The sequence below is a fragment of the Bombina bombina genome, chromosome 12 (assembly GCF_027579735.1).
Source record: "Bombina bombina isolate aBomBom1 chromosome 12, aBomBom1.pri, whole genome shotgun sequence".
Taxonomy (NCBI): domain Eukaryota; kingdom Metazoa; phylum Chordata; class Amphibia; order Anura; family Bombinatoridae; genus Bombina; species Bombina bombina.
The window spans coordinates 51,748,312-51,773,596 of NC_069510.1; the positions used below are offsets into that span (position 1 = coordinate 51,748,312).

Consider the following 25,285-nt stretch of genomic DNA (forward strand, 5'->3'; position numbering starts at 1 on the left):
TCATGATTCAGATAGAGAATACAATTTTAAAAACATTTCCAATTTACTTCTGTTATCAAATTTGCTTTGTTCTCGTGTTATTCTTTGTTGAAGAGATATCAAAATAGGAAGCGTGCATATTTCTTCAGCACTACATGACAGGAAATAGTGCTGCCATCTAGAGTTCTTGCTAATGTATAACATTGCTGCAAAACTGCTTTGATATAGTGCTGCTGACATTTGCACACGCCTGAGCTTACCATCCTGCTTTTCAGCAAAGGATAACAAGAAAACAAAGATAATTTGATAAACAAATTAAATTGTAAAGTTGTTTAAAAGTGTATGTTCTATCTGAATCATGAAAGAAAATGTTTGGGTTTTATTTTTCTTTAAATTTATAGGTAAGAGTCACATGACTGACAATGCACTGCATATCTGGGATTATGTGAGATGTATATTTGCTCCGCTAATATAATTAACTGCTCTACGCAGCTGAGTGATAAGGTAGCAAATATTGGTCAGCGCTCTCACAAAATGTATTCAGTGAAAAGGAAGAAGTTGGGCAGAACAAAGTGTCAAAAAGCAGAAGGAACTGTGACTTCTGAAGAGCAATCACTAATTCTCTGTAAAACCGCACAACACGGGCAGAGGGTCCGGCACTACAGTGAGGAAGCACCAGGATTAGGGAGTTTATCTCTTCAGCTATAGGTGCACGTAGGGCAGCCTATAGGGCTGATTGATATCCTAGCTGATCTGTAGTTTCACATCACCTGACCCTCAGTGTGAGGCTGTGTGTGTGTTAAGGCTTCTAGAAACCACAAGGTCCTGTTTCCTTTAAGGTAAGTTGCCTTTGTCAGTGATTAAGAAATAAAGCAACATAATTCTTACTTCTGCTGCTTTAATAAAAGGCTTAGAAGAGAGGATAAAAAATATGTTTTATGAAAAATACTACATATTTATGGCTATGGTTTTTGAAATAAAAAGCACAGACATGGAATAGTTAAGTGTTTTGATTTTATCCTGTGGCGTTGAGAGCACATTTTCCTTCTGTCTCTTAAGTATCATTATTATTATTTTATATTATACAGTTTTCTTCTAATTTTATGCATCCATTTTCATGTGATATTTCCATAAACATGTAATTATTAAAAGAAAACAGTATAATATTTAAAACATAAAAAAAATATAAAAACAAATATTTTTGTGATAAACAGTTTTCTTGTGATACTTCCGTTATTTATTTTTGTATTTAGTTACTACTGATGTATATACCCTAAACGTATTTTATATAAATACAAATTAAAAGAAAGATTCAGATAGATAGGAAATAACAGTGTTTTTGTATGTCATCAGATAGCTCTAAGAATGAATGTAATGTGCTGAGCAAGGGTTAATCCAATAGATATTTATAGTGCAAGCAGCACCTATGTAGACATTTCTGCATACTTTTTTTACATACTCAATTTTTTTTTATCATGAAAAAACAAAGATCTAAGAATTGAAAGTCTTCGTAAACCATGTGGGTGTGTAATAAAGTTTGTAGCAAGTACTACAGAGGCTCTTTTGTTTTTAATCTATTGACTGGACAAATGTTAGACAGGTATACCTATGTATAACAAAATTCATTTTAGAAAACGAAAATTGATCATATCCCAAGAATGTACATGCGTACATGCATATATTGGTCTGAACAGCAAGCCAATTATCTCCCCTTAAAACTCACGTCTTATTTGTAATATCCTGAAACGTATTAAAGAATTTGTATCACATTTATCTGCTGTTACCAACCCAGTTTGTTGACTATTCATTGCAAGTATGACCTCCTTTACTTAAGTAGTAATTTATATAAAATTCAGCTTCTGTCATGCCCAGCTTGAGGGCAGAGTGGTATTCTACTTTATGTTTATCTGTAATTTTGAGATTATTTATTGAAAAGTTTTTCCAAAGTTAAACCCAGATATGTTGTACTTAAAGGGACATATTACTCAAACTATTTCTATCATGTAAATTTAAAAGCAGCAGTTAAACATTGTAAAAATGTTTTCTGTAGATAAGAAGAGCAAAGTAATAGCTATTTAAATCTATGGTGAAATTATTAGGAAGTGCATGATTTCCACAAATGACTCTACTGCTAACTGACTGATAGGGACAACATCTATAGAAAACATTTTTTTTTTTATTCAGCAGAGGAAATACCCACTTTTTAAAAACCAGAACAAATGAATACATTCTGATACATCCTTTTTTTAGACAGAACTGAGAATATCTTTGAGTATCGTGTCCCTTTAAGATCTGCTCAATTTCTGGGCTCAGCAGTTTTTCACTGGGTATATATAACAGGCCAGATTTAACCCTTTCAGTGCTAAGCACTTTCCAACCTGGGTGCTAAGCTGATTTGAGTTTTTTTTAAAATATATATTTTTCAGATCCCCAAGGCGATTACCATTCCAACGGTGGGTCTTGGGGTCTGTAGCTGCTGAGATGCCTGAGATACAGGCTTCTAAGCAACATGCCCCCTTTCCCTATACTTGTCATTTTAATTTTCCAATAAAGTTGTGCGGTAACGTCATCACGTCATTGCGCGTGACGTCACCACGCAAATCGTGAAGCCCCGGCGATGCCTGTCAGTATACAGGCCCGATCGCTGGGGTAGAAGCGGGTGGGAGCCCCCAGATCTCCCTCAAGGTGGGAGAGTGCTAGCGACGGCTCTGAGCCATTGTTAGCACCTGAATGAGACAATTTGCGACGGCTCAGAGCCGTCGTTAACACTCAAGGGGTTAAAGTGGCATAAACTGGGAATCTGAAAGCCACAGCAATTCATTTCAAAATATATCACAAGAAAAGCTACTACAAAAGCTGAATTCTGCATAAATAAATTTATTTCAAATTGTACTTTTTTCTGTTTTGTTACTGAACCCAAATAGGGAAATAGATCTAATCTGTCATGCTAGCGTTACTTGTTGGTGTTGAGAAACACCAAGTTAAGTGACAGCTATTGCTGTTGAGAATTGGGATTTCCTTATTTCGTGTTTGTCATTCTGTGCAAACTTAATGAAAGAACAGAGATTTTTTTTTGTGGTTTTTAATCCCTGGCAGAAAATGAGAATCAATAAAATATTATATTTTTTGTACAGTAGCCTGAAGAAGCAGCCCATAGGAGGCTGAGAAACCCGTTGTTTTTAATAAAGAATATTGTTTTCATGGTATTCACTTGCTGCTGCTTGGATTTTTTCATCCTTCATTTTGTGGATTGGAATGGAACCTGTTTGGCGTTGGAGTTCAGTCAGCTGGGCGGCTGAGTAGTCCCAGCCTGCCTATATTGCACCTGAAGGTGCTTTGGATGTTGTAAGTGTGCACTTAACAGCATATCCTACTTATTCTCAACTGTACTGGGCTATGGTAGTCTTTTTTTCCCATCCATATACAGGCACTGGCTGTGTTAGCTCTGTTATCATCCTGACCTGTGCAGCTGCCCCGCTTCAGACCATTTAGCTGGACTACTGCGAATTTCCAGTCTGCTCCACTAGCACCATTGGGTGCCGCTCTCTTCTGAGTAGTCATTTATCACATTTGTTTGATTACCTGTTGCGGTGGTACTAGGCCATTTTGGCGCCTCTGTGTTCTTCCCTTTTTAAATAATAAGCCTTGGTTCAATCTCTCAATATCCCAATGATGAATAGCTTTTGGAGCAGTAATATAAGGCAACTGCACACTCTGGTCCGCTGATAAGAACAACCGCTACGATACTGAGCGGTTGTTAGTAGCACATTCGCAAATAAAGGGAACGTGCAAATTTGATTACATTCAATTTTGGGATACTGAATACAACATCAGGATGACGTAGGGGTAAGAGGGCTCAGGCGACCATCTCTAAATGGCTGAGGATGAAATAATAAGTTGATTTACTTACACATTTCTTAACATTCCACTTTGGGATACTGTTTGATGTATTTAGGTTCAATAACCTTTTACATATATTTAGGATTTTTTTTTGGTTGACTGGCCCTTTAAATATATATGCATATGAATATACATTTTAACACATAAATATATATGTATATCTTCATATACATATATATTTACAGGGAACGCACAGTTCCCATAGACCACAATATAAAGGCAGTTTTCAGTGCCGTTTTATTTTCCCAAACACCCCACACCTGCTCACTTTAGCCCTCAAAAACTAGTGCAGCTATTCTAAAAAAATAAAAAAATGCTCTTACTTTTTATTTAAAAAAGCACAATACACAGTATTTTGGGGGCAATTGGGGAACATTTAAAAAATTACCTTGTAATATAGCTCATAATAGGTGTTATAAGAATAGTATGGAGGTTATTCCCTACCTCCCTCTTGTCAAGTGTGCCACCATCTTGAAATCTAGTTTTAACTACATTCCAGTGCTGACCTCTCTAAACATGTGCAGCAACTCTTCTACAGATACTTGCACTGTAACCTAGGTACCATAATGGCAGCACCCTTGATTAGAGGGAGGCGCATGAAATTAATTTAGTGTTTAGTGTCCCTTTAAAGGGACAGTCTAGACAAAATTAAACTTTCATTATTCAGATAGGACTTGTATTTTAATCAACGTTCCAATTTACATTTATCATCAAATTTGCTTTGTTATCTTGGTATTCTTAGTTGAAACTAAACCTAGGTAGACTCATATGCTAATTTCTAAGCCCTTGAAGGACACCTCTTGTCACATGCTTTTTAATTGCTTTTCACAGCAAGAGACTGATAGTTCACGTGGGCCATATAGATAACGCTGTGTCCACGCCCGGGGAGTTATTTAAAGGGACAGTCTAGTCAAAATTAAACTTTCATTATTCATATAGGATATGTAATTTTAATCAACTTTTAAATTTACTTTTATCATCAAATTTGCTTTTTTCACTTGGTATTCTGAGTTTAAACTAAACCTAGGTAGGCTCATATGCTAATTTATAAGCCCTTGAGGGCTGCCTCTAATCACATGCTTTTTAAATTGTTTTTCACAACAAAAGACTTGATAGTTCACATGGGCCCTATATATAACACTGTGTTCGTGCACAGAAAGTTATTTAAGATATAGCACAACACAATGCTAAATTCAAGTCAACAGTTAGTAAACAGTAACAGCCATATGATCAGGGGGCTGTCCGAAGGTTCTTAGATACAAGGTAATCACAGTGGTGAAAAGTGTATTAATATAACTGTGTTGGTTATGCAAAACTGGGGGATGGTTAATAAAGGGATTATCTATCTTTTAAAACAAAACAAATTATATTGTAGACTGTCCCTTTAATATTTACCACAACACAGTACTAAATGCAAGTCAATAGATAATAAATAGCCATGAGATAAAGGGGCTAATCAGAAGAGGCTTAGATACAAGGTAATCACAGAGGTAAAAAGTATATTAATATAACTGTGTTGGTTATGCAAAACTGGAGAATGGGTAATAAAGGGATTATGCATCTTTTAAAAGAATAAAAATTCTATTGTAGACTGTCCCTTTAAGGCTAAACCAGCTATATATCTCACAGATGCAGGTATGGACACAGCACAAATCTTTGAAGCAAACGGAGGAGGCTTACCAAGCCAAAAAATTCAGTAGAAACCGCAATTGTCCTCCAGCTTCTGAATTTACAAATTGACCTTTATTAAACAAATATGGGTCCAAAATACAACATAGTAATGTTTCAGCCTAATCCATGCATGATAAAGGGCATGGTATCCCGAAATGTTGCTGTGTTGTTTTTTGGACCCATGTTTGTTCAATTTTAAAATTCAGAAGCTGGAGGACATTGTTTGTTTGTACCAGCTATATATCTGCCACCAAATTGCCTCAGCAGATACCAACAGCAAAACAATGCACATTATACTAACATAATGACCATGACAAGCCTTGGCAGCCACCAATCAGCAAGCGCTACCCAGGTCCTGAACCAAAAATGGGCAGGCTCCTATGCTTACATGCCTGCTTTTTCAAATAATGATAGCAAGAGAATGAAGAAAAAATTATAATAGGAGTAAATTAGAAAGTTGCTTAAAATTGCATGTTCTGAATCATGAAAGAAACAATTTGGGTTTTGTGTCCCTTTAAACAAGCTATAATTTTTTTTTTCATTAAAAAAGACTAAATCTATCAATTTTGAAACAAAACTTAAAACAAAATGAAGTGAAATAAAGATATTTGCCATGCTTTTCCTTTGTGAATGACTGTTTATTTTACACATTGATAGGAGACGGGACAAAGCAGTGGTAACCTCCTCCTACGCGTTTCACTCCCAAAAAAGGTGCTTCACCAGAGATCAGTGACTGTTTTGTCTATTCTGATATGATGACCACAGACCAGGAGGAACACTATTAACCAAAGTTACAAAAGGCACTAAGTTGAAACACCATAAACACAAAGCACTTTAAGATTTATGTCCTGCACCCTGGAGAAAGCTGAGTTAAAGAACAACGTGGACTGATACTTAGGTAAGCTGATCCTAAAAGGCATGTTAGAGCAGTATTTAGACACAAACTGATATAAACAACTCTCATAGCTCGATTAGTAATTGCAATATGTTTTTAAAATGCCCTCTCACTGGACGATAAAAACTCTATTTGTGGAGAGGGAAATACCCCAAAATCATAAAAACAAAATGTACTTTTCAGAATCAAAACAGCCATTTAATAAAATAAAAAATGGACTATGTTTAAAATTTACTTGAAATTTTTTGCCATTTTTTTCTATTTATTTTTATTTGTCTTAATAACACAAGCAATCATACCTTGAATTCTATTTATAACCAGAAATGTATCCAAACCATTTTTAAATGTATCTAAGGTATTGGCATATACTACCTCCTTTGGTAATGAGACTACCTCCTTTGGTAATGAGACTACTGTCACGGGAGACCAGCACTCTATACCATTCAGGCAACTTGGAATAACTCTCTATTTTTCCCCATGCAAAGTGGTTCTGAAAACTGCCTATCTCTCTTGTCAGCTCACAACACGCCCCCCTAGCGATGATCTTAGTAACCAATCGTAACCCAGCACACAGAGGGGCATCACTGTTAACAGCTGTCAGTCCCAACCCCTGATCACTTGCTGAGATAGTAGTCAATTTGGCTGAGGATGTACAAATGCAGCCTTTTAATGTGCCAGATCTGAGGGTAATAGATGGACCAGATGCCACTTTTGTCCCTAGAAGATTTACAGCCATGAGTAATTAACTCTCTGCTTTGAAGCAGCCTGCACACATATATAAATCAGTCTTAAGCAGAGACTGTGAAAATCTTTCTTTATACACTGGCTTGTGACATAATTTGTACAAATAGCAATACACCACTGGTATTGACATACATGCATGAAAGGCAACCCCAAAACACAGAATAAGGGAAACCATGTGGGTCCAACCCCCCATCAGTGAGCCTGGGCACCCACTCTTCCGTCACAATTACCTCCTTTGGTAATGAGATTACCCTCTTTGGTAATGAGACTACCTCCTTTGGTAATTAGACTACCTCCTTTGGTACTGTAAAATGTAATGCCTCAACACCATTTAGAATATATTCATGGAGCTCAATTGCTCAGTTTTATTTTGTGACTTTTTGAAAATAAGAATGGAATTTGGAATTACATTTTTTGTTCAGTTCTACAACATTATAAAAATACAGTATCCACATCTAACATTCTGTACTAGGCGTACAATTTACATTGAAAAAAATAAAGTACCAACCTTACAAGCAGTGAATTAAAGGTAATATTTTATGGATAAATTACACTAGGAAATAACATGAAATTCTTCCAAAGTTACAATTGTAACCAAGGACTTTAGATATTTTTTTAAAATCTTAATAATAACATTAAATGATTATTGTTTAATTACAATTACATTGTTAATGGATTAGTTTAATTACAAAATCTAACTTTCATGATTCCGATAGGGCATGGAATTTTAAATAACTTTACAATTTACTTTTATTATCAAATTTTGTTTGTTCTATTGGTATTCTTTGTGGAAAGCTAAACCTATGTAGGATAAGCCACTGATCTGCCTCTTATCTCAGTGCATTTTGACAGTTTTTTCACAGTAAGAACTGCTAGTTCATGTGTGTCATATAGGTAACATTGTGCTCACCTTCCGTGGAGTTATGAGTCAGCACTGATTGGCTAAAATGCATGTCTGTCAAAATAACTGTAATAAGGGGCAGTCTACAAAGGCGTAGAAACAAGGTAACCACAGAGGTAAAAAGTGTATTAAAGGGACAGTCTACACAAAAATTGTTATTGTTTAAAAAGATAGATAATGGGGCCTATTTAACAAGGTGCGGACGGAAATGATCCGATATTACGGATCATGTCCGCCGCACATCGATAAATGCCGACAGCAATACCGCCCCCTTCAGAATCACGGCCAATCGGACGCTAGCTGGGGGTGTCAATCAACCTGATCATATTGGATCGGGTTGATTTCTTGCGAGTTCTCTCTGCCTCCTTTAGAGCAGACGGACAGGTTATGGAGCAGGGGTCTTTAGACCGCTGCTTCATAACTTGTGTTTCTGGTGAGCCGGAAGGCTCGCCAGAAACATGGGGCTTCAAGCTCCATACGGAGCTTCATAAATATGCCCCAATGCCTTTACTACCCATTCCCCAGCTTTGTACAACCAACAATGTTAGATTAATATACTTTATAACATTTAAACCTCTACATTTCTGACTGTTTCAAAGGCTCTATTGACAGCCTCTTAATCACATGCTTTTGTTTTTGCTTTTCACAACCGGAGACTGATAGTTCATGTGGGCCATATAGATAACAATCACCTAGATAACGAGTTTTGCGCTCCTGTTTTAACGCTGAAAAAATGGCCAATTCAGCGTTAAAACAGCAACGCAGCCATTACGAGTCTTGTCGGTATAGCTGTACCGCCAGCCTTTTAGCCTGTAACGCAACGTCAGTCCCGCACACAAAAAAATTACGTTTTTGTGTGGGATTCCCATAGCACTGCCATTACAAGTTTTGCGGTGAAGCTAAAAAGCTTGCGTTACACACTATACCGACACAATCCGTTTCGTAATCTGAGACCAGTAGTTATGAGTTTTATGCAACAAAACTGTTACACAAAACTCATAACTAAACTGTTACAAAGTACACTAACACCCATAAACTACTTATTAACCCCTAAACCGAGGCCCTCCCGCATAGCAAACACTTTATTAAAGTTATTAACCCCTAATCTGCCGCTCCCAACATCGCCGCCACTAATAACATTTATTAACCCCTATTCCGCCACTCCCCGACATCGCTGCCACTATAATAAAGTTATTAACCCCTATTCCCCCACACCCCAACATCGCACACACTATAATAAAGATATTAACCCCTATTCCGCCGCTCCCCGACATCGCCACCACTAAATAAAGTTATTAACCCCTAAACCTCTGGCCTCCCACATCACTACCACTAAATAAAGCTATTAACCTTTAAACCGCCAGTCCCCCACATTGCAAAAACTAAATTAAACTATTAACCCTTAAACCTAACAACCCCCTAACTTTAAATTAAAATTACAATATCCCTATCTCAAAATAAATAAAAACCTACCTGGGAAATTAAAAAAAACCCTACGTTTAAACTATAAATTAAACTAACATTACTATTAAACTAAAATTAAAATAACTATCAATTGGGGGGGCGGAGCTAACCGCCGAGACGACTGGTCGCATATGATACTAGCTCCTGCCTGTATTATATGTTTTTTTGGGGATATTCTTCATTGGAGAGCCCATAAACAATGAGGATGTAAATTACCCCTAACTGATACCAAACTACACAAGTTGGAGCGAGACCTGAGAGTGCTTTCCCGGTTTGCTGTCTGAACCACAGAGTGCGGCCTAACCACGAGGTGGTGTTATCATGGAGGACCCTCACACAGCTATACTTGCCCTTTTCGAGGAATATGGCCGCAACCTGCTTTCTAGACTGGACCGGCTTCTGGTGATCAGTAGGCGTCCGTGCACGGAAAGAACTGAGCCTCCTGGAGCCCCCGCTGCACATGAGGGCCCTACCCAAGTGTCTACCGCCAGTCACCTTGCTTCAAAGAAGATGTTCGCTGGGTCCCAGAGAGGTGCGAGTGCGGACTTAGCTAGGCGGTGTAACAAAACGCTGCTTGGAGGAGGACCGCGCTCGGATGTGAGAATGCAGGTATGCGAGCGACTGAAAGATTGTGTGCCCTCCCTACTTTCCTTGGTCCCCATCTGGGGAGCTGCCCCTGGCTCTTTGGAGGCTGGGGGTAGTGTGAGAGCTGGGACGGTAACGGGGGAGGAATCGCATACTCAGCCTGAGATGTTGCCGCTAGATCACTTCTTCTACTACACTAACGCTGCCCAGTCCCTGTATGGAGAGGCGGTCGGCTGGCTAAATACCGGGACTTGCTTGGAGGATACATCTGCGGCCCACATCTATCTGCTTTCCCGGATTGTCACAGTCTTCCCAGCTGCCCAGAATGGAATTAAAAGCTGGCGAGCAGGAGTGGGGTAACGTGAGGACTTAACTCTGGGACTCAGGATACTTATCTGCCCGGTCCTTACAGCCATATATCGACTGACTCAATTGAGGCTGACCTGTGAGCATTACCCATTGATATGCGCAAAAGAACTAATTTTTGCTTTCAGAGATATGTCTCCTACTCCACAGCCACAGCCTGCACAAGAGGGACTTATCCTTTTACTACATATATTACACTTCTCACTTTAATTATACAATACCTAGAGTCCTTATAAGTATAAGCCTACTGTGATAATGTCTCACAGATAGGTAGTATGTGCTACAGTCGCCTATATTATCTTCACTTATCGTGTATATCCATACAATTCTCTGACACTTATCTTATATAGAACCAAGTGTTTTGTAATAAACTTGGACAACTATGCTCTTGGGTCCAGCCCTTACTTTAGTGCTTGATGACGCCTGCTGCCCCTAGTGTGCTAGGCCACAATGCATATAGTCTATGTCCTTTAGATATATCTATTACTTTGGGGTGTTATCTACTTTGTATGTATAAGCTATATATGCTATGTAAGATAGCTTTCTAGTATCAGCACAATAACTGGAATTGTATACTCTAACACATATTAAGTGGGCCAATCGTTTAGTGGGCCCAGGAATTAACTGGGGATGTGTATTTAACTTTTTAAGTGATATGCCCCGTACGTAGATTATACTACATCTAATTAGCATTCCAGCAAACTACTATTACGCACAAATAGCCACATACTAGATCTAGTGTCCCTAAAGTTAATCTTAAGTGACATTCTGAAGCTCCAGGCTAAACGTAACGCTAAATGAGAATATTCCCTTGGCACTACTGTAATCCCCTCAAGAAAATATATATTCGTCAATTTTATGAGAGAGCACATTTATGATGTGAGTATCTTAATCTGTATTACCTTTCTAATGATGGGAAAGTCTTCACCGGGTCTGGATCCGCCCCCCCCCCCACACATCTGTGTGGCAAGGGACAAATAATTTATCCCCCACTCTCCCTTTTGGCAGAGTGAAGTAGTCTCTGCCCTGTCCTGTAGAGCCTTGGTCTTAGATTGTATTTATAGAAGTGAGAAGACGGCTCACCGGATTTTATTACTGATTAATAGCTGAAGTTTATCTATCTCCATAATTTTAATTTGCAACAAAACTTTTATCCAGTATATCTATTCACTATAGGGAATTTAGGTTGTGAGGATCATGGTTCCAGTGGATTTAGTTGCGACAAATGCAGAAGTTCTCAATGTGAGAACTCTTTATTTTTGTTACTCTGTGTCTGACGCAGTAATTGTAAAGTGAATAACTCTAATGTCACTTATTTTAGTACTTAGATTAATTAACGAAACCCATATAGGACCAACTTGTACCATTCCATTACTTGTAGTTCAAACATGTTACTATGTTTTATTGTGTTATGTCTAGTTTTTCTTGTAGATGTTTGGCTGAGATCAGTTTGAATCCATAGTATTCCCTGTCTTTCCACATGATGCTATTGTATAAATAACGTGTCTTCAACTATATTTTAGATTTCAGATCCCTTATGTGGATCTTTGTCCCACTGAGGATGCTATGTAGTTTATCAATAAAAGGAGGTGAAATGTTGTAGGGTAATATTTAGAACTGACTTGGTGAGATGTAATTTCCTACTAATTGGGATATTTAACTATGTATTCAATGTACCTTGCATTATTGTACTTGTGTTGCTGCCCTTCAACTTGTGATTATTTTGTGTATGTTTTCATCACCTCAATAAAAAAATATTTATAAAAAAAATAAAAAAAAATAACTATCAATTAAATAAATTAAATTACACATTAAAAAACCTAACATTACTAAAAAAAAATTAAATCTACAATTACAAAAAATAAAAAATACTAAATTACAAAAAATTAAAAAATACTAAAGTACAAAAAAATAACAAACACTAAATTACGAAAAATAAAAAAAATGAAATTATCCAAAATAAAAACAATTACACCTAATCTAATAGCCCTATAAAAATAAAAAAGCACCCCAAAATAAAAAAAAAACCCTAGCCTACAATAAACTACCAATAGCCCTTAAAAGGGCCTTTTGTAGGGCATTGCCCTAAAGAAATCTTTTTATTTCCCTGAAAAAAAAATACAAAGACCCCCCCCACCAGTAAAACCCAACACCCAAACAACCCCTCAAAATGAAAAACTTCACTCTAAGAAAAAACTAAAGCTACCCATTGCCCTGAAAAGGGCATTTGTATGGGCATTGCCCTTAAAAGGGCAGTCAGCTCTTTTTCCTGCCCTGAAAAGGGCATTCATCTCTTTTAAGAAAACCCCAAACCCTAATCTAAAAAAAAACCCCACCCAAAAAAAGTTAAAAAAAACCTAACACTAACCCCCGACGATCCACTTACTGTTTCTGAAGTCTGGACATCCATCCTCATCCAGGCGTCGAGAAGTCTTCATCCAGGCAGCGAGGTCTTCATCCATCCAGGCGCCGTCTTCTATCTTCATCCAGGCGGCGTCTTTTATCATCATCCCATCGGAGCAGAGCAGGTCCATCCTGAAGACATCTGGCGCGGAGCATCCACTTCATACAGTCGCCGCCGTATACTGAATCTTCAATGCAAAGGAGCCTTTTCAAAATTGCGTCCCTTACATTCCTATTGGCCGATTTGATTTTTGAAATTTAAATCAGCCAATAGGATGAGAGCTACTGAAATCCTATTTGCTGTTCAAATCAGCCAATAGGATGAGAGCTGGTGAAATTATATTGGCTGATTTCTAACACTCTCTCCCTTATTGATGTCTATGGGGAGAGCGTGCACGAGCATGTCAAAGCAGCATTGGATTTTGTGCGGTATGGAGCTTAAAGCCACCATATCGCACACACAAGGCGGCTTTTCCAAAACTCGCAATGGCAGCGCTATGGAGTGTGAAATAACGCAACTTTTGTTGCGTTCATTTCGCATCCTCTTTAGGGATTATCTATCTTTTAAAACAATAACAATTATATTGTAGACTGTCCCTTTAATATAAGGGTGTTAGTTATGCAAACTGGGGAATGGGTAATAAAGAGATTATCCATGTTTTTAAACAATAACAATTCTGGTATAGACTGTTTCTTTAAGTCAACCTTTAACCACTGATATAACTTAGTCCTTGTAATTGGCTGTATATATATTTTTTATATATGTTGGTCTATGCAAACCAATGAGGAAAACATTTATTGTTAAAACATTGTGTGTGTGTATTTTTACTTGAACCAAATGTAAGAAAAATATTTTGGATGTATATAATAAGTAATTCAGAAAGCTATACAATTCCATAGTCTTGCACTTCAAATTAATTGCAAAGCCATAGAAAACAAAAAAATCCCCAGAGAGATTTTAAAGTTAATACGCAGCAAATTCTAATGCACTGTGGGCTGTGAATATTATCTTTTGTAATCTAATATTTCTAATATCAGTTGTTCTAATAAAGACCAACATTTTTAACTAGTATTGTAAAATAACATTTCTAGGTGGCAATTTAGGATTCAAAAATTCTCATACTTGTATGGAACAGTTAACATAAAATAGGAAAAAAGTAAATAGTTGCTCCCTTACAAAAGCTACTAATTATTAATACCTTGGTGCTTAATTATTATAGAATTACAAAATTGTAAGCAATAAAAAATATATAATCATTTTAGGGTAGCTATTAAATTTATGCGCTCTGTCTTACCCAAAAATAGTACAAATGATTCAGCTTGTAGTGATGTCACTCGAGGAGGATGATAATGCAGGATACCAGCACAGTAGCAGGCTCTTTATACTTTCTATTATTAAGAGACCTAAGAAAAGAAAAAAAACAGTTAAGATTATTTTTCTTCCCAAGTAACACTACAACAAACATTCATTGACTAATTTAGAAGGCAGAACAAATTCAAATAGGAATTAATCATCTTTAACCATAAAGATAACAATAGGAAATCTCTAGCTACATTTAAAGGATTCTATAAACATTTCTGTGATTGCTAAACGTATGTAGTATACTTTTTTAGCTAATGATTTCGAAATAGTGTTGCAAAATCAAGTATGTTGCAATTTGTTTTAGAATTCTGAGACAAAGTCTTATAGCATAAGCACATTACATGACGGTGGATCTCATATTTAAAAAATGTACATTAGTGAAAATATTTCTTATTAAATTAAGTAGAATTTTATGAGCAATTTACCACTTTACTCATAATTTATAAATATGTTATTTTCTGAAAATCAAATTTTTATATTCCGAAAATGTAAGATACATGTAACACATTAGCATGAGCTGGTATTACAAGCGATATTTAGCGCTTCATTTGTAATCTAGGCCTAAATGTGAAATGTGCTGATGTCCGTTATAGTTTTAGTTAAAACATCTGCTTAACCTCTATTATTTGCCATTTTAGCAAGCCGTTAAAGGGATACTGAACCCATTTTTATTATTTCATGATTAAGATAGAGCATGCAATTTTAAGCAACTTTCTAATTTACTCCAATTTTTCTTTGTTCTCTTGCTATCTTTTATTGAAAAAGCAGTACTGTAAGCTTACGAGCCGGCACATCTTTTGTTCAGCCCCTGGGTAGCGCTTGCGGATTGTGGCTAAATGTAGCCACCAATCAGCAAGCGCTACCCAGGGTTCTCAACCAAAAATCGGCCAGCTCGTAAGCTTACAATACTGCTTTTTTCAAGAAAAGATACCAAGAGAACAAAGAAAATTTGATTATAGGAGTAAATTAGAACGTTGCTTATAAGTACATGTTCTATCTGAATCATGAAAGAAAAAAAAATTGGGTATAGTATCCCTTAAAGATTGGGTTTATGCACAGGACTATTATTATTTTAATTTGTATTACATGCCCAGGTCTACAGGCCATGTCCAGGCTAGCGACCTGATGGTAAATTATAGCTCCACCCACTGACTAGGGTAGGTCAGTTGTTTTTTTTTACCTGGCTGTCAGGCTGTCTAGTCCACATAACAGAAATTAGCCAAACTAAATGGAGTTTGTGGTCCTTATTTGCTGCATATTCTTATTTAGGGCTAAAAAAAATTTGCTTGTGCACAAGCAATGCTCAAAGTAAGCTTTTAATTGAAAGTAAATTGTTTGTACATGAGCAAATCTTCGGATAGCGCCACCATGTTAACTTCTTTTCCCCAAAGAGTTCAATAGAGCATGCTTTAAAAAAAAATAACACTTCATACTCGTTTGCTAACTCTACACACTGCATTAGACCTACAATGCTAAAGCCGAAGCGAGTTATTCACATACACATATATATATATTTATAAATAAAACGTTCATTTTGTTCTAAGTGAAGAACATTGGAATGTAAAATATTTACAGTAAAAACATAAATTATGCTTACCTGATCATTTTATTTCCATCTGTACGAGGAGAATCCACGGCTTCATTCTTTACTTGTGGGAAATACAGAACCTGGCCACCAGGAGGAGGCAAAGACACCCCAGCCAAAGGCTTAAATACCTCCCCCACTCCCCTAATCCCCCAGTCATTCTGCTGAGGGAACAAGGAACAGTATGAGAAATATAAGGGTATAAATGGTGCCAGAAGAAAAACAAAAGAAAGTTAGGTCTGCCCAACGGAGAACTGGGCAGGAGCCATTGACTCTCCTCATACAGATGGAAATGAAATTACCAGGTAAGCATAATTTATGTTTTCCATCTTAATATGAGGAAAGTCCACGGCTTCATTCATTACTTGTGGGAAACAAATACCCAAGCTCTAGAGGAAACTGAATGAAAACGGGAGGGTAAAAGAGAGGCGGACCCTAGTCTGAGGGCACCACAGCCTGTAAAACCGTTCTCCCAAAAGCTGCTTCAGCAGAAGCAAACACAACACATTTGTAAAACTTTGAAAAAGTATGTAAGGAGGACCAGGCAGCCGCCTTACAAATCTGCTCAATAGAGGCCTCATTCTTGAAGGCCCAAGAAGAAGCAACAGCTCTAGTTGAGTGAGCTGTAATCCTCTGAGGATGCTTATGTCCCACTGTCTCATAAGCCAGATGAATCATGCTCCTCAGCCAAAAAGATAGAGAAGTGGAAGAAGCCTTCTGACCTTTGCACTTCCCTGAATAGACAACAAACAATGCTGAAGTCTGACTGAAATCCTTCGTAGCCTGAAGATAAAATTTCAAAGCTCAAACCACATCCAAATTATGAAGTAACCGTTCTTTTGAAGAAGAAGGGTTAGGACACACGGAAGGAACTACAATCTGATTAATGTTGTGATCAGACACAATCTTAGGGAGAAATCCCAACCCAGTGCGAAGGACAGCCTTATTGGCATGAAAAATCAGGTAAGGAGGCTCACTTTGCAAGGCTGCCAACTCAGAGACAGTATCTTAATGTCAAGAGAATGCATAGGCTCAAACAGAACCCTCTGCAAAACCCTAAGAACCAGATTCAAATTTCAAGGAGGAGTAGAATGTCTAAATACAGACCTGATCCTGGATAGAGCCTGAACAAAGACTGTATATCAGGAAGCTCAGCAAGCTTCTTGTGTAACAACACAGATAGAGTTGAAATCTGTCCCTTTAAGGAACTGGCACCAAGTCCCTTCTCTAAACCATCCTGGAGGAAGGAAATTATCCTGGATACTCTGCCCTTATGCTAGGAATATCCACGAGTCTCACACCAGAGTAAGTAGGTCCTCCACACTTTATGATAGATGCATCAGGTGACCGGCTTCCTGGCTTGAATGAGAGTATCATCACACTCTCAGAAAACCCTCTCCTGGCTAAGACTAAGCATTCAATCTCCACACAGTCAGCCTCAGAAAATCTAGATTTTGATGCACAAAGGGGCCCTGTACCAGCATATCCCTGCGACAGGGCAACCTCCACGGAGGAGACAATGACATCCCCACTATATCCGCAAACCACATCCTCCGAGGCCACAACGGAGCAATAAGAATAGTTGATGCATGCTCCTGCTTGATGCGGTCCACTACTCGAGGTAGAAGTGGTAACGGTGGAAATATGTAGACTAGGTTGAATCCCCAAGGCACTGCTAAGGCATCTATCAGTTCTGCCTGGGGATCCTTGGACAGTGGCCCGTATCTGGATAGCTTGAAGTTGAGTCTGGACCCCATGAAATTTATCTCCGGAGTCCCCCATCTGTTGCAAATCTCCACAAACACTTTGGGGTGAAGAGACCATTCCCTGGATGAAACGATTGCTGAGAAATCCGCTTCCCAGTTGTCCACACCCGGAATGTGGATCGCTGACAGCGAGCAGTTGTGAGTCTCCGCCCAATCCAGAATCCGAGATACTTCCCTCATGGCTAGGGAGCTTCTCGTTCCCCCTGATGGTTGATGTAAGCCACCAAGGTAATGTTGTCCGACTAGAATCTGATGAACTGGGACGAACCCAGGAGGGGCCAAGCCCTCAGAGCGTTGAAGATCGCTCAAAAATCCAGGATGATAATCGGAAGAAGCAACTCCTCCCGATTCCACCTGCCCTGTGCCTTTCTGGCACCCCAAACAGCTCCCCATCCTGAGAGGCTTGCGTACGTAGTCACAATCTCCCAGGATGGTCTCAGGAAGGATGTCCCTTGGGACAGCTGATTTGGACGGAACCACCAAGAGAGGGATTCCCTTGACCGGTTGTCCAGAGAAATCTGTTGGGATAGATCTGAGTGATCACCGTTCCATTGCCTCAGCATGCACAACTGAAGAGGTCGGAGATGGAACCTGGCAAATGGAATTATATCTATACTGGATACCATGAGCCCAATCACCTCCATACATCAGGTCACAGATGGCCTTCAGGAGGTTTGAAGGGCTAGACAGCTGGAGGCAATTTTGCAACGTCTCTCGTCTGTCAGGAATATCTTTATGGATATGGAGTCTATTATCGTGCCCAGGAACTCCACTTTGGTACTGGGAACCAGAGAACTCTTTCCTGAGTTTATCTTCCATCCATGAGATCAAAGAAATAGAAGAGCTCTCAAATGGTCCTCTGCCAGCTGTCAGGACGGTGCCTGGACCAGTATGTCGTCCAGATAAGGTGCTACTGCAATACCTCTAGATCACGCCACTGTGAGCAAAGCTTCCAGAACCTTCCTAAAGACTCTTGGGGCAGTAGCCAGACTGAAGGGAAGAGCTACAAACTGGAAGTGCTGGTCCAGAAAAGCGAATCTTAGGAACTTGAAGTGATCCTTGTGTATTGGCACATGAAGGTAAGCGTCCTTCAAGTCTATCATAGTCATTAACTGACCCTCTTGAACAAAGGGCAGAATAGACCTTATCGTCTCCATCTTGAACGATTGGACTGACAGGAACTTGTTTAAGCACTTTAGGTCTAGAATTGGCCGAAACATGCCCTCCTTCTTTGGGACCATGAAAAGGTTTGAATAGTACCCTAGACCTCTTTCTGCTAGAGGTAGCAGTACAAATACTCCTAGAGAGGAGAGATCCCTCACGCACTCTAGAAAGGCATCTCGTTTCTCTGGTCTTGACGATGGATTTGACAAGAGGAATCTGTCCCTGGGAGGGTGAGTTTTGAAACCTATCCTGTAACCCTTGGCAATAACCTCCAGAACCCAAGGATCCTGTACGTCTCTAATCCAAGCCTCCGTGAAAAGAGATAGTCTGCCCCTACGAGATCCAGAGACGGATTGGGGGCGGCCCCTTAATGCTGATTTTGTCTTGGCAGGCTTCTTGCCCTACTTGGTTTTATTCCAAGACTGAGATGGTTTCCAAGATCCCTTGGACTGCTCGGGTTTCGCGGCAGGCTGCTGTCGTTGGGACTTGTCCGAACGAAAGGAACGAAAATTAGGACCCTTAGGTTTATTCTTCTTATCCTGCAGTTGAAAGGCATCCTTTCACCCTGTGACCGTGGATATGATAAAGTCCAGGCCTGGACCGCAAAGAACCTTTCCCTTAAATGGCAGGGAAAGTAATCTAGATTTGGATTTCATGTCTGCAGACCACAACTTCAACCACAGGACCCTCCGGTCCAGAACAGAAAAGTCTGATGTCTTGGCATGCAAGCGAATAATCTGCATATTTGCATCACAGATAAATGAATTAGCTAATTCATTTATCTGTGATGCAAATATGCACATTATTCGCTTGCATGCCAAGACATCAGACTTGGCATGCAAGCGAATAAAGCTACCCTCAGGGACTTAATTCTTTCCTGTATCTCATCGAGGGGAGTTTCCACCTCGATCATCTCTGACAGGCTGAAATATGAACCCTGTGTGCTGAAACATTTTTCTTAACAGGGTCTCTAATTTCTTATCCATGGGTTACTTAAACGACGAACTATCCTCGAGTGGGATAGTGGTGCGTTATAGCGAGCGTGGAAATAGCTCCATCCACCTTAGGGACAGATCCCCACAATTCTAGCTGAGAATCAGGAACCGGGAACAATTTCTTAAACGAAGAAGAAGGGGAGAAAGATGAACCAAGTCTCTCCCATTCATTCTTAATAATATTTGCCATCTTTACGGGAACCGGAAAAGCTTGGGGCACCACCCTGTCCTCATAAACCTTATCAAGCTTAGGAATAGAAGGTTCCTCCGGTAACTTTGGTTCCGGAATCTCTAGAGTAGCCAACACCTCTTTTAATAAAAAGCGTAAGTGCTCCATCCTAATCCTAAAGTCTGGTTCCTCTGCAGCCAGAGGTTTAGAGGCCGCAGATTCCAACCCAGAGAAAGAGTCCTCCGAAGTATCAGAGTCCTCTGCATCAGCGGATAATCTAGTCTCGGATATATCAATGGAGTAGATGACCCCTGGGAAGGATAGCAATGTTTAACCTTTCGCTTGCGCTTAGCAGTGTGAGATATAGCACTGAAGGCCGCAGACACCGCCGTTTGCAACTGATCAGCAAAATCTGGCAGCCACAGGGCACTGGGGAGCTGCAGGTGTAATCGGAGATGAATGTAGGGAACGCACCTCACGGGACAGAGACCCTTCAGAAGTGGACAGCTCAGTGGTACTAAACATCTTGTTCTTTTTAGATATCACTATTTTATCAAGTCATGTGGAACATTGTTGAGCAGGCGGATATACCGTAGCCTCCTCACAATAAACACAGGCATTAGATTTAGGCAAAGAGTGAGTACCCTCTAACGCATCAGAGTCCTCCATAGCTTGCGCCTTTAATATGGTCGAGAAAAAGCGTGCCAAACAAAACAGGCTGCGCAATAATCAAAATGAAGGAAGAACCTGACTGTTCACACATTGCAAAAAACACAGTAAAGCAATCATGTATAAATCCCCTCCTGTTCAATAATCACCTTTCGGAGATATTAACCCTTGATTCTATACAGATAAAAGGAGTCACACTTTGACCCTGTCTTCTTGCGTTATCATTACAGGTATAAAAAATGAAGTGATCTTACCAGAATCTACGCCGTGGGACAGGAACACGGCCTCTCAAGTTTGACAGTGTTATAGCATCACTCCTGACATGGACTTAAAGGGCCACTGTAAGTAAATATTTTCTATGCCTGTTACTAACTAACTACCCCAAATACGCTTTTTATCAATAGCATTTCATTAACATATCTCTACCGTATATCAGAAATCTTGTCTGCAAATTTAATTGTTTTCCAAACCCACTCCGTGGGTATCCTTTGCTCTGTACCAATCCGTTTACAATACCTAGGTTTCAAAATGGCGCTTTAAACACAAAGTTATTGGTTTAAGTATTTTGAACATGCAGTGCTGAAAATAGTGGGCAGGATAACGTGACATCATCGGCGAATAAAATATATAACTTTTAGAACGTTATGAAACTTCGTTTTGGAGAAAATATAGGTCAGTAGGTTTTAATTAATGTTTATTAACTTTAATATGTTAGTTGTTTAGCTTAAAAATTATAACAGAAAGTAATCCTTTAAGTGATAGAAAGCAGGCAGTGTCAACACTGATTGCTTAAGGAGCTGTTAATACAAGTCTGGATGGTTTTGCAGAAAGACTCTCCGTGCATCTCCAGACCCTAACATTCTTCAATGCTCTCACTGAGAGGCTGACAAGACTACTTAAAACGTACTTAAAACTCCAGTCCCATTCCGAAGAGTACTACCCTCTATAAGAAACTACTCTGATTCTTCCGACACTTCTCTGCCATCCTCCTGTGACAAAAGGCAAAGAATGACTGGGGGATGAGGGAAGTGGGGGAGGTATTTAAGCCTTTGGCTGGCGTGTCTTTGGGTCTTCCTGGTGGCCAGGTTCTGTATTTCCCACAAGTAATGAATGAAGCCGTGGACTCTCCTCGTATTAAGATGGAAAACAGAGTTAATCACATTATTAAATATTAAAATTAAAGAAAAAGGAGAGGGCGCCTCATAGTGTGAATAAGTCTTGATAAGACCGTATAATACAAATTGAAAAGGCTTACAGAATAATGTTGCACCGTACTTGTGACCGGTGCCAGCAGGCAGACTAACTCTTAACAGTGGTTAGCACACTGATATGGCTCGTTGGTCCACTGTGTCTGGATCTGCACCGGAGTAATCTCGGCCATGCTCCAGGAACCCTTGTTCAAAACAGTGAGTTTGATGTAACGATTTGCTTGCTGTGCGACCAAAAAGCAATGCAACTGTGTATGAACCAAATGACAACTCCCGATCAAGGTAAAAATAAAAGGCTTTTATTCCAACACTGCAATGAGTTTCTCGACCGTCATATGGTCGTTTCCTCAGACAATACAAACTTTAACTTGCATGCAGACAGGTATTTAACAGGTGGAGACATGCACCAGTGCAGCTTGATACTGAGACCACTGAGACTGAGATACTGAGGTCTCAGTATCAAGCTGCACTGGTGCATGTCTCCACCTGTTAAATACCTGTCTGCATGCAAGTTAAAGTTTGTATTGTCTGAGGAAACGACCATATGACGGTCGAGAAACTCATTGCAGTGTTGGAATAAAAGCCTTTTATTTTTACCTTGATCGGGAGTTGTCATTTGGTTCATACACAGTTGCATTGCTTTTTGGTCGCACAGCAAGCAAATCGTTACATCAAACTCACTGTTTTGAACAAGGGTTCCTGGAGCACGGCCGAGATTACTCCGGTGCAGATCCAGACACAGTGGACCATCGAGGCATATCAGTGTGCTAACCACTGTTAAGAGTTAGTCTGCCTGCTGGCACCGGTCACAAGTACGGTGCAACATTATTCGGTAAGCCTTTTCAATTTGTATTATACAGTCTCATCAAGACTTATTCAAACTATGAGGCGCCCTCTCCTTTTTCTTTGATTGCCCAAATTATCCCACACAACGGGAACAAGAGGAGCGGCCTACACTTCAGATCTTGCCAAGACGGTTTTACAACCATTGATCAGTCGCCACTTTGGGTGATTTCTCCCCTCCGGGAGTAAAACATTATATCACATTAGCTGAACATTGACTTACGTCTAACATTATATAAAGCACGCACCTTTCTAGTTACCACTCTGGGAATTTTTTCAGAAATATTAAAATTGTTAAAGGGACAGTCTACCCTAGAATTTTTATTGTTTTAAAAGATAGATAATACCTTTATTTTACCCATTCCCTAGTTTTGCATAACCAATACATTTATATTAATACACTTTTTACCTCTGTGATACCTTGTATCTAATTCTCTGCAAACTGTCCCCTTGTTTCAGTTTTTTTGACAGGTAACTCAACGTGCAAGAGCACAATGTTATCTATATGACACACATGAACTAACACCCTCTAGTGGTGAAAAAATGTCAAAATGCATTCAGTTAAGAGGGGGCTTTTAAGGTCTAAGAAATTAGCATATGAACCTCCTAGGTTTAGTTTCAACTAAGAATACCAAGAGAACAAAGCAAAATTGGTGATACAAGTAAATTGGAAAGTTGTTTAAAATGACATGCCCTATCTAAATCATGAATGTTTATTTTGGACTAGACTGTGCCTTTAAAAATGATACATTTTATTAATTTTATCAATTTTATTATTCAACTTGTAAGGCTTTTGAATGGAATGGGCTCCAAAGTGTATATGTATATATATATATATATATATATATATATATATATATATATATATATATATATATATATATATATATATATATATATATATATGTGTAGAGAAAATAACTCATTGTGTAAACCATTTACAAATCTAGACAAGTCAGAAGTCTTCGGACATGTCTAAATTTATAAATGGTTTACACAATGAGTTATTTTCTCTATATTTTGGATTTATTGGAGGATTTTAAACTCACTTTTCGCCTCCCCATATTTTAAATTGCTGTTGTGTGTGTATATATATATATATAAATATAAATAAATAAATAAATATACAATTGTATGCAAAAGTTTAGGCACCCCTGACAATTTCCATGATTTTCATTTATAAATAACTGGGTGTTTGGATCAGCAATTTCATTTTGATCTATCAAATAACTGAGGGACAAGTAATATTCAGTAGTGAAATTAGGTTTATTGGATTAACAGAAAATGTGCAATATGCATCAAAACAAAATTAGACAGGTGCATAAATTTGGGCACCCTTGTCATTTTGTTGATTTGAATACCTGTAACTACCTAGCACTGATTAATTGGAGCACACAATTGGTTTGGTAAACCCATTAAGCCTTGAACCTCATAGACAGGTGCATCCAATCATGAGAAAAGGTATTAAAGGTGGCAAATTGCAAGTTGTTGTTCTCTTTGACTCTACTCTGAAGAGTGGCAACATGGGGGCCTCAAATTATTGTTTTCAAATGACCTGAAAACAAAGATTGTTAAACATTATGGTTTAGGGGAAGGCTACAAAAAGCTATTGCAGAAATTTAAGCTGTCACTGTCCACCGTGAGGAACATAGTGAGGAAATGGAAGACCACAGGCACAGTTCTTGTTAAGACCAGAAGTAACAGGGCAAGTAAAATATCAGAGAGACAAAGGATGGTGAGAACGGTCAAAAACAGCCAACAGACCACCTCCAAAGACCTACAACATCATCTTGCTGCAGATGGTGTCACTGTGTCACTGTGCATCGTTCAACAATTCAGCGCACTTTGCACAAGGAGAAGCTGTATGGAAGAGAGATGCAGAAGAAGTCTTTTCTGCACACACGCCACAAACAGAGTTGCTTGAGGTATGCAAACGCACATTTGGACAAACCAGCTTCATTTTGGAATAAGGTGCTGTGGACTGATGAAACAAAGATTGAGTTATTTGGTCATAACAAGGGGCTTTATGCATGGCAGCAAAAAAACACAGCGTTCCAAGACAAACACTTGCTACCCACAGTAAAATTTGGTGGATGTTCCATCATGCTGTGGGGCTGTGGGGCTGTGTGGCCAGTGCCGGTACTGGGAATCTTGTTAAAGTTGAGGGTTACATGGATTCCACTCAATATCAGCAGATACTTTAGAATAATGTTGAGGAATCAGTCACAAAGTTGAAGTTACGCCGGGGCTGGATATTTAAGCAAGACAACGACCCAAAACAATGTTCTATACATTATATATATATATATATATATATATATATATATATATATATATATATATATATATATACACAATGTTCTGGAATGACCATCCCAGTCCCCAGACCTGAATATCATTGAAAATCTGTGGGGTGATTTGAAGCGGGCTGTTCATGCTCGGCAACCTAGAGGCTGTTATTTCTGCTTAAGGAGGCTCTACTAAATATTGATGCAATATTTCTGTTGGGGTGCCCAAATGTATGCACCTGTCTAATTTCGTTTTGATGCATATTGCACATTTTCTGTTAATCCAATAACCCTCATTTCAATACTGAAATATTACTGTGTCCTTCA

The 25,285-nt window shown here is 38.9% G+C and overlaps 1 protein-coding gene across 1 annotated transcript in view; it reads left to right on the forward strand.

The window, feature by feature from the left end:
- The first annotated feature begins 655 nt into the window (after positions 1 to 655).
- The window catches only part of FUT7 (fucosyltransferase 7), an 86,869-nt gene continuing 62,239 nt past the window's right edge, over positions 656 to 25,285 (forward strand). Inside the window, exons 1-2 of the mRNA XM_053696069.1 lie at positions 656 to 818; positions 6,208 to 6,448. The gene's annotated coding sequence lies outside the window, so the exon portion shown is untranslated. The remainder of the gene's footprint in view (positions 819 to 6,207; positions 6,449 to 25,285) is intronic.